We start from the raw sequence: 18952 nt of genomic DNA on the forward strand, positions 1-18952 counted from the left end.
CAGTTTTCTCCTCCGATTTCGAAAACATACTGTTGGCACCCACCAACATAGGGAGTAAAGATCATCACAATAAAATAAAATAAATCTGGGCTCGCACAGAAAAATTTAAGTTCTCTTTTTTCCCGCGCATCGTTAGAGAGTGGAACGGTAGAAACAGCCTGAAGGTGGTTCATTGAACTCTCTACCGGGCACTTAATTGTGAATAACAGAGTATCACGTAGATGTAGATGTGAAATACACACATATATGCTGATTGTGTCTTAGTCGTACCTTTCTGTTAAAAACATCACAACAGTTTGTAGGATTAAAGTCATGAATGTTTAAAATTTTCCTTCGGGCCGGATTTGAACCAGCGACCTATGGATATCTGCTAGTGAGTTCATCTACAGTCCACCGCTCTACCAACTGAGCTACCGAAGGAATGTGCAATTTTCGCCGGGCCGTGTACCAGATACGCGAAAGTGCTGCCATGCGCAGACTGGCGGTCAGAGGTACCGTTACGTCACCTCCCATTCGCGCGAGGCCTACGAAGCTCTTTTACGTCGGCCACACCAATCGCGTTCGTAGCGTCATTCAGATAGATAACGTGCTACTGATCATTCGTTACACAGTCTGTCATCACATCTCGGCGCTTGTAACTGGAAGCCGTCGTATACCAATTTTCAAATAGCTCTATCACAGGAAGAAATATACCTTCTTTTTCAAATGGCGTCGACCATAAATTTAACTCTTCCGTCATCTAGTGTGTCCGTTTATAACTTTCCCACATTGGCCGGCATACGCAATGTTTGACCATGATTATATGAATCCAACTGGAAGGAAAGGCGTAGATTCCGAAGAAACCTGGTCGAAATGATCTGTGGAAAAACTACAACTAAAACGCTACATGTGCCCTGACAACGAACGACAGCAGATTCATGTAATTACAAAGATTATCTTTGAAAAGTTAACGGAATTTGTCATTAACAAGAAAACTGCAGTTTAATGAAATTTCAATTATATAATGAAATAACACGGTCGCCATCCTAAAGTGGAAATTTATTCCCGAAACCACTGGTTATAATAGGATTTATGTTTAGGTAATAATCACTAACACTTACAAGGGCGACGTAGGTCATTACTTAATTGTTTAATTGAGAGGGGTTAGGGGACCAAACAGCGCGGTCATCGCTATTCCGAAATAAGTCACTGAAGAAAGAAGGTCCGATAAAAGGGGACGGATCCAGTCAGGGGAGTCAAATTATAAAATAATATACATTAAAAACACACAGAAAAGGCATAAAAGGTGAGACCAAATCTAAAAACTTGAAGAAAGGGATGTTGATGGTGTTACAGACGGTGAAGACTGGAAAAGAGGTCCCAACCACAAACAAACTGCCCGGTTCCAAGACTAAAGTGGAACCTTATACCTGGAAATAAAAACCACTTTCACGGAGGAAACTAAGGATCAGTTTAACAGTCCGTGAATCGTCTACTACTATTTAATTTGAGGTATTGGGTAGACGATATTTAGCATGAAGGGCCGAAACAAATGGACATTCCACCAATAAGTGGGATGCCATCAGTCTAGCTCCGTAATCACATTGGGGGAGGGGGGTCGTATGGTAGGAGGATACGATGGGTGAGGCTGGTATGACCAATGTGTAGACGGCATAAATCACCAGTGGACTCCTTCTGAGAGGAGAAGAAAGAACAGCACCAAACTGCAGCAGACTCCTTGATTGTGCGGAATTTATTGCTCTGAGGAGTAGCGTACCAGATGTAATGCCGTTTTTGAGCAAAGAGAGATATGGCGTAGATCCGCATATCCACAGCTGGATCCATGAAAGAAAATGGGGGGTAAGTATCTGCTTCTGTAGCCAAACGGTCAGCCAGTTCAATCCCTGGGATAGCCGCATGACTTGGAACCCAGAGAAAGACAATGGAACCAGCCAAGGGGAGAGAGAAGGTCATGATTGTCAAAGACGAAAGGGATACGCCAATAGCATTGGTCGATAGTCTGCAGGAGTCTGAACAAAATAAAACACTGTGGAGTGGGGCCTGAGAAACAAAGTCTTAACTGGAGGCAATGGGTCGAACTCTGCATGGCAATGCATACTTCAGGCTGGGCACATGTATTCGACACTAAGAAGAACAGTTTGGAGATTAGCTGGCAGAGCTGCAACCCATTGTCGTCCAGTGTGGGCTGCGCCATCTATGACACTAGAGGGAATCGACCGGACGTGACGTAACGGCTGTTACGTAAGACATCCCCTACGCAGCATTACTGCCAGGTGGACGAGTGCCTGGTACTGTTGATGCAGTCTACACATTAATGGGCTGAGTGAGCTGCTAGTACTCTGGGAAGACTATCCTATATTGCTGAACAACAAATAACAAATGTATCAATGTGAATGTTTTATTGGCGCTCTCGAGCATAAACAGATCCTCGTCACTGCAGGCTGCTCAGCACAATCATTAATGACTGTAGAGGCGTCGGACCGGACTTGTACAGTTAGACATTATTTTTGTCATATTACAATTCAGACCTACCATCAGGCTTGCTCTGTTAAGGCATTGCACCAGCTGAAATTCATCGCGATTCCTTGCAAACAGAAGGTCATCATCCTAAAGCGAAGGTTCAGATATTTTTCGTTAGTAAGGATTCATTTATTTCCAGTTTAAGAATATGAATATTTTTCTATGGCTGCTTACAGTTTCCCATTACTGATGAAATCTAACAAAAGCTCAAGCAATAACGTATATAGTCTTCATTATACTAACATATGCTGAATCCAATGCCTTCTTTTTTTATGTCCTGTTAATGAAGATTTTGTTCAAATTAAGCTTTCTCAGAATCTATGAGTGACATTATAAGTGGTAATTTTTCACTCACTGCTCCTTTCCGTAGTTTCATTCAAAAATTGTAAATCATTCAACGTTCTATACCCACTTGTAAAACCAACTTGCTCCTCTGCTTAAATAAATCTCAATGTTTTTGCCTTACAATAGTGAATATCTTGCACATCACAGCTATTATAATTACAGTTTTTTGTGATTTTATTGCCTCATTTCCTATGAAGTAGGGCAATTGCATTCCAGTTTTCGGAATTGGCTTACTCTGCACACATTCTATAAGTATTAAAGCAAATTGGTTATGTATTACTTTTTCTAGCACAGTTCAAATGGATCTGAGCACTATGGGACATAACATCTGAGGTCACCAGTCCCCTAGAACTTAGAACTACTTAAACCTAACTAACCTAAGGACATCACACACATCCATGCCTGACAGATGATTCGAACCTGCGACCGTAGCGGTCGCGCGGTTCGAGCCTGAAGCGTCTAGAACAGCTCGGCCACACCAGCCGGTATCACACTACACACACCGATTTCAGTCTTCTGCACTTATCAGATACACTTAACACACGTCTCACGTAAAGAAAGGTGCCGGTGTGCAGGAAGCACAGGAAAATGCTTTCCAATTAGTCGATTGAACCTCCATCTCGGCATCTGCCAGCCAACCACGCCATACGACTTTACTTTATTTAGCATACGGTGTCGGTAGGACACAAACTACAGAAATTTTTATGAATTGGTGTCATCTAAAAAAACATAAACGTCAGCATGAAAATAAGACACGTTAGACTTGTATTTTTAACACGGTTTTTTTCATATTTCCTCCGTCATTCTAATGCGGGCTTTTGTTTCATGTCCAAACTATGCCAAAGGCGACGCGACGTCAAACTCTCAATCTCCTTCCTCATCTAACGGTTGAGCAGAGCGGAGAAATATGCTAGTTTTGTTGGATAATGCTGTATATTTCAATTAAGTTAGCTTTATCGTTAGTGTGTGATGCCAACCTGCTTCTGTTCTCTGCTTTTGAAGTTATTTTACTTGCTGAAGTCCAACAATTTCAAATACGCCACGCAGCTGTGAAAGCAGGCAGACTTAGTTGAAAGCTGCCAGACTTGTAGCACGTGGGCCCCTCCTGTACACGTGTGCGGCACAGCTGTGGTTCGCGTCCCGTGAAGCTGGCGGAGCGCAACACACGAGCCGCAGCCGCCCACAGAGCGCGCACCGCGTTCTGCACGCGTCTGGACCGCCTCGCTGCGTCTCACTCAAGAGAAAGGCGCTTTCTGTCACGAGCGGCTCGTTGGTCTAGGGGTATGATTCTCGCTTAGGGTGCGAGAGGTCCCGGGTTCAAATCCCGGACGAGCCCATGTTTTTGTATCATATTCCTTGCTACGTTCAAACTGCATACCTCTTGCAGTTTGCTAGAGCCATAGGTAGCTCTGATTTACTCATAGTTACTTACTGTGTCTTTACGGTGACGACTGCGAAAAATCAAGTGCTTGACTTCTAATTTGCGTCTTGATGCTGCTCACATCTCACTCTTCTTGATTTAGCAGGTTCCAGAAGAAGACCGTAATGGCGCTAGCGTCTTCCAGTATTTGAATTTAGCCAAAGTAGATGATGAAAATACGATATAAATGCCAAAGAATTGCTGTTCATTTACTTTGACAATACTAATTTGTAGTAGATGTCAATTCTTTTCAAATCTCAATATTTGTCCTCTGAACGATGGTACCCCATTACAGAGTATGACAAGTTTGGAATATGAATTTGTCCCGTCCGCCTCCCCACCCCTTCCCCCAGAAAAAACCGTTGTCTAAGATTTCCAAAACAATAGTCTATTAATATTATTTACATTTTGTTCGCCGTCTCCCCTCTCAAACATAACAAATGTCTACGATCTCCAAAATAATACTCCATCTCTTCTTCTTCTTCTTCTTCTTCTTCAGTAGCGCTACAGCCCTTGCTTAGCCTTGGCTTCTTCAACGAGCTTCCTCCACATTTCTTGGTTATTTGCTGCTCTTTTCCACCCCTGGACTCCCATATTGGTGACATCCATTATTACATCCACCTTCTTCTAGGCCCCCTTTTCGCCTAGCTGAATAGATCAGAGCTTTCATCATTTTCTTTCGAATTCTATCCTCTACCATTCTCTCCAAGTGTCCTAGCCATCGTATTCGCTCTGGTATCACACATTTTACTATCTCCCTACCTTGTATTAACTCTTTTAATTCAGTAATGTAGCGTATTCTCCAGCCTTCTTCAACCCTTATTGTCCCATAGATTTTGCGTAGTATTTTCCGCACAATGGTTCTTAGTGAATTTACACTGTATTACCCGATTAAAAAAATTATATGCTTTGTTCACGTCATTACTTTGTCCATCGTTTTTGTATAACTTACAATAAATTATGAATCAGGTAAATACATGATCTAAAAAGCCCTTGCCCAAAAATATCAGAACAAGATGTGACGTGTCATTGACAACAGTAATAGCAACAAACTTTTGCAACTTTGCAGATTCACAATTATACGATATAAAATGGAAAACACCACTCGACACAAAAAGTACTTGACTTAGCTCTAACACTGTCCTAAACACAAGTCTGCAGACTACGGATCTAGGAGTACATAAATGGAGGGAGCGCTGTATCTTCATCTTTCTGTCGTCTCCATCTACGTTGGCGAAAGTCGTACTTTCTTTTAGTTTTTTCATGGAGGAGCATAATTAATCCTCTGCCTTGCCTACCCTCAACTTGCTATGTTTTACCGGTTCCACCTCAGGACTTAGGAACCTTCTCCAGTTTGTTGTTCGCAACAGGTATGGTCAGACTTGGAGAGACCGTCTTTCCCTGGCTGGACCGTTTTCTACAGACAGTCAGGCCACAAACCATCTGGTCTAACCTTGAGGAACGCAACTGTAAAGTACCCTGTGTTAAACGAAGCTTCTAATGTGTTATAATATCTTCCCATTTTCTAGACTTTTATTCTCTTTAAAAATTAGCTACTAAATTTGAAAATTAATATGGTTATCAATATAAACGCTTCTACTGAAATGCTGGTCATACCCTTATGAACAACCCTGCCCCGTTTTTGTATGCTACTCGATCATTATGGTAGACAGCAGCACTCAGTTACTTGTGTAAGGCTTGCCGAAAACAGTGCTTGTTCACCTGTGGTTCTAGATTCTAAAAGAACACTTCTCACATCTTCTTCTGTATACTCTCCCACTAAGTTGCTACCACCCGAATTTTGATGACATTTATGTCTGGAAAAATGTAACAAATGTTATTTGTGGAGAGAGTGCACCAACTTGCTCGCCAAGCAACGCAAATCACAGTCGTTTGTCCTAGCCAATCGACTACCCATGTAGTATGAAAGGGAGATGTTTAAGGAATATTAGCACAATTCGTAACCTTTCAACTGTGGGCAATGAAGTCAAAAAATGCTACCAGTTTCCAAAAGAGGCCTCTGCGAAATGAGGCCCTTGCCTTGGGGCCAACGAGATAAACGGGCCCTGCAAAGAACTTGTGACGTCACACTAGTAGGTATGTCCATCAACCTTCAGAAACGCTCGGCTTCGTGCAAGACCCAAGGAAAATCAATATTTAACTCAAAAGACACCGACTGAAGGTCTTAAGTTTGTTGTGCTATCGTGAACTTGCATGCATTTAAACGCGCAGTCAAGAACTGTTAAATGCGTCTGAAATACACTCATGCTAATAAATTAAGGACAATGCTGATACATGGTGAAACAACGCTCTGGTGGGTGGTTTGCGGGCTATGACCATGCGGTGCATTTGACCTGCGGTCGTCGCACGGCGGCGCTGGCAGCAGTCCACATACGCACAGGTGTGTTGGTGCATGTCACAGTACGATGCAGCGAGCAAATGTGCAGACGTTTTCAGACGTGTTAATAGTGTCCGTGTGTTGGAAATGGCTCAAATAACACACATTGATGACGTTATGAGGGGTAGAATACTAGGGCGACTGGAGGCTGGTCAAACACAGCACAGACTCTCCATGTGCCACGGAGTGTGAACTCAAGATTATGGCAACGATTCCAGCAGACAAGAAACGTGTGCAGGCTCTACAATACAGGACGTCCACCATGTACAACACCACAAAAAGACTTATATCTCAGCATCAGTGCCCGCAGACGGCCGCTCGGGACCTTACCGCAGCCACTGGAACAGTTGTCTCCAGATACACAGTCTACAGATGACTGAACAGACATGGTTTATTCACCCGGAGACCTCCAAGCTGCATTCCACTGACCCCTGGGCACAGGAGAGCCCCTAAATCCTGGTATCAAGAACACAGTACATGGTCATTGGAACACTGGTCCCAGGTTACGTTCACAGACGAGTCCAGATATAGTTTGAACAGTGATTCTTGCCGGTGTTTCATCTGGCGTGAACCACGAACCAGATACCAATCCCTTAATGTCCTTGAAAGGGACATGTATGGAGGTGGTGGTTTAATGGTGTGGTGTGGGATTATGATTGGTACACGTAAACCCCTGCATGTCTTTGACAAAGGAACTGAAACAGGTCAGGTGTATCGGGACGTTATTTTGCACCAGTATGTCCGCGTTCAAGGGAGCAGTGGGTCCCACCTTCCTCCTGATCGAAGATAACGCACAGCCCCACCGAGTTGCCATCGTGGAGGAGTACCTTGAAACAGAAGATATCAGGCGAATGGAGTGGCCTGCCTGTTCACCAGACCTAAACCCCGTCGAGCACGTCTGGGATGCTCTCCGTCGACGTATCGCTGCATGTCTTCAAACCCCGCGACACTTCATGAACTCCAACAGTCACTGGTGCAAGAATGGGAGCTTGTACCCCAGCAGCTGCTCGACCATCATTTTCAATGCTCTCGTTATTTTCCTCATCTCAGATCCTAAGAACTGCGAAACTGACACAAAGTAATACGCAAGGAACCTAGTCTAAAGCTATGTCTGAAACTTACCCATTAACAAATATTTGCTGCGTACCGAAATGCTGAAAACATACACAATGAGTGACTACTGTTGTCGCAGGTAGCAAACAATAAAATGCGTTAAGTGTAAGTTTTCTAATATGTTCAGAGGAAAGTAATCTTTTTCCGCCGCATTAGGAAGTTGACATCATTTCTCAAGTAACTAAGGGGTTCTGGGCAGGTTGAAATCTTGCAGTTTTCCATTTTTGTTTTCTTCATTGGTCTTAATCTTTGAAATTTTCCCTTTGCAACAGTATATGATACATATATACTATTGCCCTACTTCTTATTTTTTGATAAATTTCAAAGAAATTTTTATTCATTATTTTAAATTTTCATTCATTTTAATCTGCGTGGTAGTGACTATGTACATTTGACAGTTCTCAGACAGAAAAATTATTTTTTATATCACCCGCATCCAAGGGCAATTATCTAGGGCCGGCCGCGGTGGTCTAGCGGTTCTGGCGCTGCAGTCCGGAACCGCGGGACTGCTACGGTCGCAGGTTCGAATCCTGCCTCGGGCATGGGTGTGTGTGATGTCCTTAGGTTAGTTAGGTTTAAGTAGTTCTAAGTTCTAGGGGACTTATGACCTAAGATGTTGAGTCCCATAGTGCTCAGAGCCAATTATCTAGGGATTGGGCATCCAAAAGCTTTCAGAGGAGTTGAGAAAGAGAGGCCATAGGGAGAAAATGTAACTATCACTAAACTGGAGTGTATAGGTCATGTACAAAAGTGAGTATGAGGCTCCGACAATTGAAACCTGTATACATGGGCTACATGGCAGAGGATTAGATGGTAAGAATAGTCTCTTAGAATTTGTCACAGATAAAACTCAAAATTATTATGGCATGGTATTCACTCAAAATTTTATTAGTGTACCAGACATTAGAAGAGCTGTATGGGCAGTTTTGTTTCAACTCTCTTCAACGGACGATACGCCCATTCATAGCCTACAATCTCCAGGAAGTGATCCATGGTGCAAATACCAAAGATCAGAGCAAAATGGTGGGAAATTTATTCACAAACCAGCTATACCTTATGTCACAGTAGAGGTCTTGAAGGGATCTTTCAAACATTAGTCAGATTTAAGACTATTGAAGAAGTGTCTTCATGGCCTCACTCAGAATACTAACAAGTCCATCAGCATCACAATTTGGGACAGAAGTATCAAGACAGTGTTTGTGTCAACTAGTACATCGCTTTTGGTGTCTTTGATGCAGTGGCAACGCTTTCAATAAAAGAAATGTTGCAATGTGTAAAGCCCTGAAAAGACTGATACAATCTGTTGGTTGTTTCACAGTAGAACAACTGTTCAAATTAGCTAAAGAAAGACATAGACCCTCAGAGAGAACTGTTATAAACCTTGAAGCGGAAGACAGTGCAGATGAGCAATGAAAATAAAATTGCAAGATGAAATGCAAGAAGCAGCTGACAGCCCATTATATGGAGCAAGAATGCACTGACAACTATATGTTTTAAGATGAAAGTGTACGTTTTCCCAGTTCCTATTTGCTACAATTCGTTCAAAATTACAGGCTGTACTCACTGGCGTTGTGCGTATATTTTAACAAAGGGATTTTCTTTTTTTTTTTTGTAAATCTGAAAGTTGTTAGGGTCTCACATACCTAAAAAGAGTAGACATATTATTATGTCCACTTTTCACAAAACAACCATTACCTCTACGCTAATCAATACTTTCTCAATCCCTATGTTAAAGTGGTCAGAAATGGGTAACCTACATGTGACATTTTTTCCTTTTACAACTTATTATTCAGAATACTTTCTGAGAAAAGGGAACTTTTATATGAACAGTTCGTAGTAATAGATGGAAAGTCATCGAGTAATACAGAAGTAATATCTGGCGTTCCCCAAGGAAGTGTTATATGCCCTTGCAGTGGGACGCGAAATTGAAGCGTCACCTATCCACCAGTGTCAGCCCAGATTGCAGGTGAATATAAGTTTAATTTAGTATTTTGTAATGTTTGTAATATTTGTAATGTCTGTGAATTATCTAAAGTTTTGTATTTATTTTTATGTTTCATGTACGGAGAGGGCGGCGCAATGAACAGAGACAGCATCTTCACTGCCGGGACCAGAGATAAAACTGCTGGCCATTATAAGTCGCGGGTCGACAGCCAAAGAGCAACAGAAGATCCGGAAACCGAGTTGTTGCGTCGTGTTTCTAAAAACTGAAAAAATAAGAATTTGTAATGTTTCTACAACAATGACGTCATAGAAAGTTTAATCATGTTGTAAATGTTCAGTCCTGTCTTGTCAAGACTCATGTTCACGTCTATATGTAGTATACATGAAGATAATAAACTAGTGTATACTACAAAAGTTCAAATACGTGTTCCGAGAATTTATTTATGAAGAATTATATTAAGGAAGAAGTATTGCTGATTTATTTGACAAGATTATTAATTTTTGACAACGTTCATCGCGACTTTGAGTCTTAAAGTTTATTCAATGTGGTTTTAATATTTATTAAAGCAGATAACTTGCATTAATATAATTTCTGAGAAGAAACAAACGACATCTAAATTGAAAAAAGTTTGCGCAAACCAATTGGACTGAGTGACGTAATTCTGCGCATATGACTCAAATGATGATGTTTTAATTACAGTTTCGTTCAAGAACCATTCAGAGACAACTTTAAAAAGAATTTACATAATTTTGAAGTGTTTTGTAACTGACGTAGGTGATGAAGTCTGCACATGGTCATATGTCAAAAGAAAATCATTTATACAAAAATTACGTCGTTACACTACACCGTGGCGACCTTATAGACAGGACTTGTGTGCAACCAAGGCACACAGGTACGAAACAATTAAAACATCAAGAGTCCTTCGGAAGTCAATGCGAGTCTTCGTGGAGCCTCCACCAGCCAGCGCGGCGACTTCGCGGGTGTGGGCATCTGACGGAGCGCAGCCAAGCAGTGCGGTCACGCAGTTATTCCACGAGAAGGCGCATCTGTTGGGCAGCAGCTGAACGCTGCAAACCCCGACAACCTTTTTCTCCCTAAACTAACAGACCCAGTACGTCAGCTGGGGGGCGTTCGTCCGACTGGTATTAGAGGTGTTGCTGAGGGCTTCGCCTGTCTACGGTGCGGCCGGGCGTGGTTGCAGCCAGTGACGTCTACGGTGTTCGACTCAGCGTCCTGCCGGTTGCGGAAGCGGGGTCGCAGCATCTCAGCGGCTGCATCGACGGCTGTTACTTCTGCAGCCCATAGCAGCACACTGATCACCGAGAACTTCAATATTAGTGTCCGGTGAGTCTGTTTTAAGTTTGAAGTGGAGTGTTGTACATAGGGAGTGTGCTTTTAATAGGACTGTTGATTACAAGTGTGCGTCTGTAACTAGTTAATATCTTACAATAATGTCGGGAGGTAAAATGTCAGACGAAGAGCAATCTGTGTCCGGTAGGAGCATGAGATCCCTTTTTAGGGCGATCGCTAAATTAAAATAATCTAACGGTGATTTTTTAGTTGAATTAAAACAATCTAACGAAGAATCTACTGCTAGATTAATAGAGGAACTAAAACAGGAATTAAAACAATCTAACGAAGAATCTATGGCTAGATTAAAAGAGGAACTTAAAGGGGAGCTAACAAAATCTACAGACAGGTTACAGGAACGTCTTAATGAAACCAGTCGAGAATTAAGTGATAAAATAGAGGCATCTAAAGTTGAAATGCAGGAAAAACTAGTAGGACTTAGTAATAAGATTGCCGATAATTGTAAAAGGTTAGAAGAACATATACAGGAATCGCGTGAGGAAAAAGCTCCTAAGCGAAATGATATTACTGACTTAACCAAGAGACTAGATAATGTCAATGACTTAGTTGTAAATGAAATAGAGAAAAATAACGATAAGTTACGCGATGAATTTTCTGTGCAAACAGAAACTGTTCGTAGAGAATTATTAGAATCTATTAAAGAGGTTTCTACCAAACCTGTAGAGATTTCTTCAATAGATAATGTAGAATTAGAGACATTAACTCATCGAGTAGAAGAAGATCATACTGAAATAGAAAACATGAAATTTTTAATTACTGAAATATGCAGTAACCTTCAGACAAACAAAAGATAATAATATTGAAGAAGGTACATAGCGTTCACATCGTGAACACAGTGAAGAATCGATATTAGCTAACCGTGTATCCAGTACAGAAATGCGAATACAGGTAATTACTAAACGGTTATCAGAATTAGATAATATTGAATTCATTTCAAGTAGTAGAAGTAATAACGTAATCGGATACAACAATCGTATCGTGTTTGATAGCTCGGACGACAACAATACAAATAAAGAAATCACGGCAAGTAAATCCGACGCAACTCCGTCTCTGCAATCTAAACAAAATCCAACTATGTCTCTCGCAGAATGTTGGGATGATATAACGACAAATTCAAATGTAGCAAGTCGATTTCCTATATTCAAAACAGGAGGCGAACTTCACCCTATAATCTTTATAAAAGCTTTTGAAACTTCATTATCTCCTAAATGGAGTAATGAAAAACGGATTCAATTTGTAATAGGACATTTAGAAGCAGAAGCTGCGGAATGCGCAGTACTGCATAGAACTGAATTTAGGGACTGGGATGATTTTGTTAAGCAGTTTACACAAAATTATTGGTCAAGAGGAAAACAACAACACTTAACTTTATTGTTAGACCCTCCTCCTTATTCTAAACGGTGGGGAGGTTATAGGAATTATTTCGAATGGTATTTAAACCGTGCTAAATTAATTGAAGAACCAATTATTGAAAGTCATCTAATACGAGTCCTAATTAGTAGGTTACCGTATTATGTAAAGGAAAGAATGATAGAAAGGGAATGGTCACAACCTTGCGAATTATTAGGATATTTAGAACAGTTAGATATACTTAATAGAGAACGGGAAGACAAGAAATTTAGATTTGGTAGACATGACAATTCTCGAAATAATAATAATTCAGAACCACGAAAATTTAATAACAACAATCATAGCCGGTTTTGTTATATAAAACGTCAATCTAAAGATAAAGAGAGCCAACAAAATCGGGGTAATAACTCTAAAATGCGGAAATTACACAACATCGATAATTTCGAAATATCACCCTCGAAGTAATTTAGTAGAAAGAGTCATGAAAGAATTAGGACGATTATGTAGAACTTATAGTGCATATAAACATACTCGGTGGGCCAAACTAATGCCTGAATTCGAAAAGATATTAAATGAATTGCCTCGTCTAACGACAGGATTATCACCTATAGAAATTTTAGGCAAACGAATTATAGGTGAGCCTTTCCTCGCTGCTCTACCTTGGCCACCAATAAATGAGATCCAACAATGCATTCCAAGCGACAAAATTCGCGAACAGATTGTTAAAAATGCTGAACGGAGAATTAAAGGTTATAATCAAATGGTTCAAATGGCTCTGAGCACTATGGGACTCAACTGCTGAGGTCATTAGTCCCCTAGAACTTAGAACTAGTTAAACCTAACTAACCTAAGGACATCACAAACATCCATGCCCGAGGCAGGATTCGAACCTGCGAGCGTAGCGGTCTTGCGGTTCCAGACTGCAGCACCTTTAACCGCACGACCACTTCGGCCGGCTAAAGGTTATAATCGAAATGCTACAGAACCCACATTTCAGGTAGGAGACCTCGTATTAGTACGATCTCATCCTAAAAGATTGAAGATCAATAAGGAATGTAGAAAATTCTTCTTTATCTTTGAAGGTCCATATGTTGTTCATAAGATTGCACATCCCAAAGCGTTACTTCTTATGGAACCTTCATCAGGTGTAATTAAAGGATGATATAGTGTCGATCAAATTAAACCCTTCATTCCTAAATAAGTTAACATTTAGTATATGTTAAATACGGACGAGCGTTCATAGTTTATTCATGTGAAGTTTTTCGTGATAGTTACGTGTTATTTTAAAGAAATGACAGGAAGTTTAAACAAGTGTTCTACAATAATCTACCGGTACTTCAAAAAGGGAAAGATAACAAAAAAGGGATTTGTATGGAAGAAATTTTTGTTATTAGGTCAGAAGGAATTTTGTATATTTTATATTTACTACGATAGTAGGAACCAAAGGGGATGGTTAATAATTTTAGGGACCATGGGCGTCCAGAGCTATATGGCTAACGAGAACATAACAGAGTGCCTTTAATAGAGATTTTTAATTGTGTTAATATAGAACACACCAAACGGGGCTCTCTCGCTTGTTTCCCCTAAATAAATTGCCATTACCCAACAAAGTGTCTGAAGGTAAAGAAAGCCGTGCCGAGATTCTAAAGAAAGTTTTGCTTGATTTCTTCTTGACCTCATGCATAAATAAAGCTTTATGGAAAAGAACGACGTAAAGTAAATAGTACTATTAGTTATTGTGAGAAACTTATTAGTAATATATATATTTTGGGAAGAATAACTCTAGTAAATGAATAAAACTGAAACTAACCTATCACAATTTGAACGCTCTGTCCTAATGTAACAACGTTAAAGAACGTATTAAAGAACGTACTAAATTATTATTTACTAGCAACTATTAAATGAAAAGGAGTAATCTCCATATATTCTGTTATGAATTACAATAATAGCATAATCAAAAGTAAATGACAAATAGTCACAACAATATAGTCATAAAAGGATTGGGTCTAGCAAGGACTTAAGATTATGGAGAATGTGAGAAAAATGTATAATATTAACAGTTAAATATTGTATATAGAAGAAGTTAATTTCGGTTAAAACCTGACAAATTGAGCTTGTGGGTGGGGTCTGTAGTGGGACGCGAAATTGAAACGTCACCCATCCACCAGTGTTAGCCCAGTTTGCAGGTGAATATAAGTTTAAATTAGTAATATTTGTAATGTTTGTGAATTATCTAAAGTTTTGTATTTATTTTTATGTTTCATGTACGGAGAGGGCGGCGCAACGAACAGAGACAGCATCTTCACTCCCGGGACCAGAGATAAAATTGCTGGCCATTATAAGTCGCGGGTCGACAGCCAAAGAGCAACAGAAGATCCGGAAACCGAGTTGTTGCGTCATGCTTCTAAAAACTGAAAAAATAAGAATTTGTAATGTTTCTACAACAATGACGTCATAGAAAGTTTAATCATGTTGTAAATGTTCAGTCCTGTCTTGTCAAGACTCATGTTCACGTCTATATGTAGTATACATGAAGATAATAAACTAGTGTATACTACAAAAGTTCAAATACGTGTTCCGAGAATTTATTTATGAAGAATTATATTAAGGAAGAAGTATTGCTGATTTATTTGACAAGATCATTAATTTTTGACAACGTTCATCGCGACTTTGAGTCTTAAAGTTTATTCAATGTGGTTTTAATATTTATTAAAGCAGATAACTTGCATTAATATAATTTCTGAGAAGAAACAAACGACATCTAAATTGAAAAAGGTTTGTGCAAATCAATTGGACTGAGTGACGTAATTCTGCGCATACGACTCAAATGATGATGTTTTAATTACAGTTTCGTTCAAGAACCATTCAGAGACAACTTTAAAAAGAATTTACATAATTTTGAAGTGTTTTGAAACTGACGTAGGTGACGAAGTCTGCACATGGTCATATCTCAAAAGAAAATCATTTATACAAAACTTACGTCGTTACACTACATCCTCTGTTGTTCCTGCTCTATATTAACGACATAGGAGACAATCTGTAAGGTTATTTGCAGATGATGCTGTCATTTACCAAGTCATGAGACGGCCAAAACGAATTACAAAATTATTTACATAAGATATCTGTATGGGGCGAAAAGTGACAATTTACCCTGAATAAAGAAAATTGTGATGTTATTCACATGAGTACTAAAAGAAATCGTCTAAATCACGATTACGCGATAAGTCACACAAATCTGAAGGCTGTAAATTCAACTAAATACCTAGGGATTACAATTACAAATAATCTAAATTGTAACGATCACATAGGTAATATTGTGGGTACAGCAAACCAAAGACTCCGATTCATTGGCAGAACACTTACTAGGTGCGACAAATCTACTAAAGAGACTGCTTACACTACACTCGTCCGCCCTATTCTGGAGTGTTGCAGTACGGTGTGGGATCCACATCAGGTGGGACTGACGGATGACATCGAAAAAGTTCAGAAAACGGCGGCTCGTTTTGTATTATCACGAAATAGGGGACTTAGTTCCAGAGACATTTCCGTGAATTGGAGTGGCAATCGCTAAAACAAAGGCGAATTTCTTTGCGATCGGATCTTCACATGAAATTTCAATCACCAGTTTTCTCCTCCGATTGCGAAAACATACTGATATCAACCACCTACATAGGGAGTAATGATCATCACGTTAAATACGAGAAACCAGGGCTTGCACAGAAAAATTTAAGTGCTCGTTTTTCCTGCGCGCTGTTCGGGAATGGAACGGTAGAGACAGCTTGAAGGTGGTTCATTGAACCCTCTCCCAGGCACTTAATTTTGAATAGCTGAGTAATCACGTAGATGTGAAATACACACATAGATGCTGATTCTGTCTTAGTCGTACCTTTGTCTTAAAAATGTCACAACAGTATGTAAGATTTAAGTGTAGCTTATTTTGTTAAGAGAAGCAAAGTCATGAATGTTTAAAATTTTCCTTCGGGCCGGATTTGAACCAGCGACCTATGGATATCTGCTAGTGAGTTCCTCTACAGTCCACCGCTCTACCAACTGAGCTACCGAAGGAATGTGCAATTTTTGCCGGGCCGTGTACCAGATACGAGAAAGTGCCGCCAAGCGCAGACTGGCGGTCAGCGGTACCGTTACGTCACCTCCCATTCGCGTGACGCCTACGAAGCGCTTTTACGTCGGCCACACCATTCGCGTTCGTAGCGTCATTCAGATAGATAACGTGCTACTGATCATTCGTTACACAGTCTGTCATCACATCTCGGCGCTTGTAACTGGAAGCCGTCGTATACCAATTTTCAAATAGCTCTATCACAGGAGGAAATATACCTTCTTTTTCAAATGGCGTCGACCAGAAATTTAACTCTTCCGTCATCTAGTGTGTCCGTTTATAACTTTCCCACCTTGTCCTGCATACGCAAAGTTTGACCATTATTATATGAATCCAACTGATAGGAAAGGTGGAGATTCCGAAGAAACCTGGCCCCAAATGATTTGTGCAAAAACATACAACTAAAACGCAACAAGTGCCCTGACAACGAACGACAGTAGATACATGTAATTATAAAGATTATTATTGAATAGTTAGCCGAATTTGTCATTAACAAGAAAACTGCAGTTTAATGAAATTTCAATTATAGAATGACACAACACGGTCGCCATTCCAAAGTGGACAATTTATTCCTGAAACCACTAGTTATAATAGGTTTTATGTTTAGGTAATGATCACTAACACTTGTATGGGCGACGCCGGTCATTACTTAACTGATTAATTGAGAGGAGTTATGGGACCAAACGGCGAGGTCATCAGTCTCGCAATTCCGAAATTTGTCACAGAAGAAAGTGGATTCGCTAAAAGTGGACGGATCCAGTCAGGGGAGTCAAATTTTAAAATAATATACATAAAAACACACAGAAAAGGCAGAAAAGGTGAGACCAAATCAAAAACCTGGAAAGAAGGGGCTGTCATGGGGTCACAGACCGAGAAGACTGAAAAGAGGTCACAAAAACAACCAACCTGCCCGGTTCCAAGACTAAAATGGAACCTTACACCTGGAAATAAAAACCACTTCACGGAAGATACTGAAGACCAGTCAACCGCCCGTGAATCGTCTGCAGATACTAAATTTAAGGAATCGGGAAGACGATACATAGCGCAAAGGGCCGAAAGTAGGGGACATTCCAGCAATATGTGGGATACCGTTAATCTCGCCCCACAACCACGTTTAATCGAGGACACGGCTCAAAGTCTGGTGATCAGGACGCCACCACCTCATCTCCACATTCGCGGAAAGATGAAGGCAAATTTGCAGTCATCACGTGAGATACTTGGCCAGTTACCCGGCGACCATCGATGTCACTTACGTGCCGTGATCTGACGGGAAGTGGTGTCTTCAATGAGTGAAGACTGCTGACTATCATACGCTACTGAAACTGTGAGTGTTATCTAGAAGCAAATTTAACTTGGTGAATAACAGCATAAGACCACGCGTGTGACTTATTGAGATCAATACCCGCCATACTTGCGCTTACAATAAGGCAATCCGAATGTTGCGGTGAAGTATGATGCGAGGTAGAGAATGCTACCTAAAAGAGCAATATACATAGATATGCACTCCTGCCCATGTCCCTCTGCACACACTGCTCAGCAGTGATGATTCGCATGTCGACGCATGGGTGGTTAGGACAACTGGGGAGGGGCACGAGTGGGGCGCACATCACTAGCTGCTCTTACCTGAACAGGCAGACACGTGAGGACAGCTGAGGTTATTGCATTTACAGTGGCTTACTTACTCGTCAACACTCACCGTTACTAAACTATTGACGTGGGAGGGCAGCCTTAGGTAACAGCTAATTAACAATAAACAAAATAATACAAGCATTCGAACATTATGTTTGTGCTATCCATCTAAAGAACCAGAATCAAAAACAGCTAATAATGAAAATAATGTAATTCCACGAGTAATGCCAAGTGAGCACATAAAAGCTATTCGGGGTATAAAGCGAGTTGCCATCCCAGATAATTTCAGAATTACATTCGAAGTAATTACTGTGCTAGAAAAAGTAATAGATAAGGAATTTCCTTTAATACTTATAGAATGTCTGCTGAGTAAGCCAATTACGAAAACTGGAATGCAATTGCCCTACTTCATAGGAAAGAAGGCAATAAAACCACAAAGAACTGTAGTAACTGAAATGTGCAAGATATTCACTATTATAAGGTAAAAACATTCAAATTTATTTAAGCAGAGGAGCAAATTAGTTTTACAAGTGGATGTATATCGCTGAATCATTTACAATTTATACGCTAAACCATGGAAAGGAGCAGTGAGTCTCAATTACCACTTATCCTGTACTCACACATTCTGAAAAACTTTTCGACTTAATTTTATCAAAATCTTCATTAACAGGGCTTAAAAAACAAGCAGTGCATAAAGCATATGTTAGTATACTGAAGAATATATACGTTATTGCTTGAGCG

At 40.3% G+C, this 18952-nt stretch overlaps 3 non-coding genes across 3 annotated transcripts; 1 reads left to right on the forward strand and 2 right to left on the reverse strand.

The window, feature by feature from the left end:
• Positions 1-329: 329 nt before the first annotated feature.
• On the reverse strand, positions 330-420 carry Trnay-gua (transfer RNA tyrosine (anticodon GUA)). The gene is given in 2 exon segments: positions 330-365; positions 384-420. It is a non-coding gene; the product is annotated as a tRNA-Tyr (tRNA).
• A 3709-nt stretch (positions 421-4129) lies between these two features.
• Trnap-agg (transfer RNA proline (anticodon AGG)) lies at positions 4130-4201 on the forward strand. Its single transcript has one exon. It is a non-coding gene; the product is annotated as a tRNA-Pro (tRNA).
• A 12235-nt stretch (positions 4202-16436) lies between these two features.
• On the reverse strand, positions 16437-16527 carry Trnay-gua (transfer RNA tyrosine (anticodon GUA)). The gene is given in 2 exon segments: positions 16437-16472; positions 16491-16527. It is a non-coding gene; the product is annotated as a tRNA-Tyr (tRNA).
• Between the last annotated feature and the right edge of the window lie 2425 nt (positions 16528-18952).

The sequence above is a fragment of the Schistocerca cancellata genome, chromosome 2 (assembly GCF_023864275.1).
Source record: "Schistocerca cancellata isolate TAMUIC-IGC-003103 chromosome 2, iqSchCanc2.1, whole genome shotgun sequence".
Taxonomy (NCBI): Eukaryota; Metazoa; Arthropoda; class Insecta; order Orthoptera; family Acrididae; genus Schistocerca; species Schistocerca cancellata.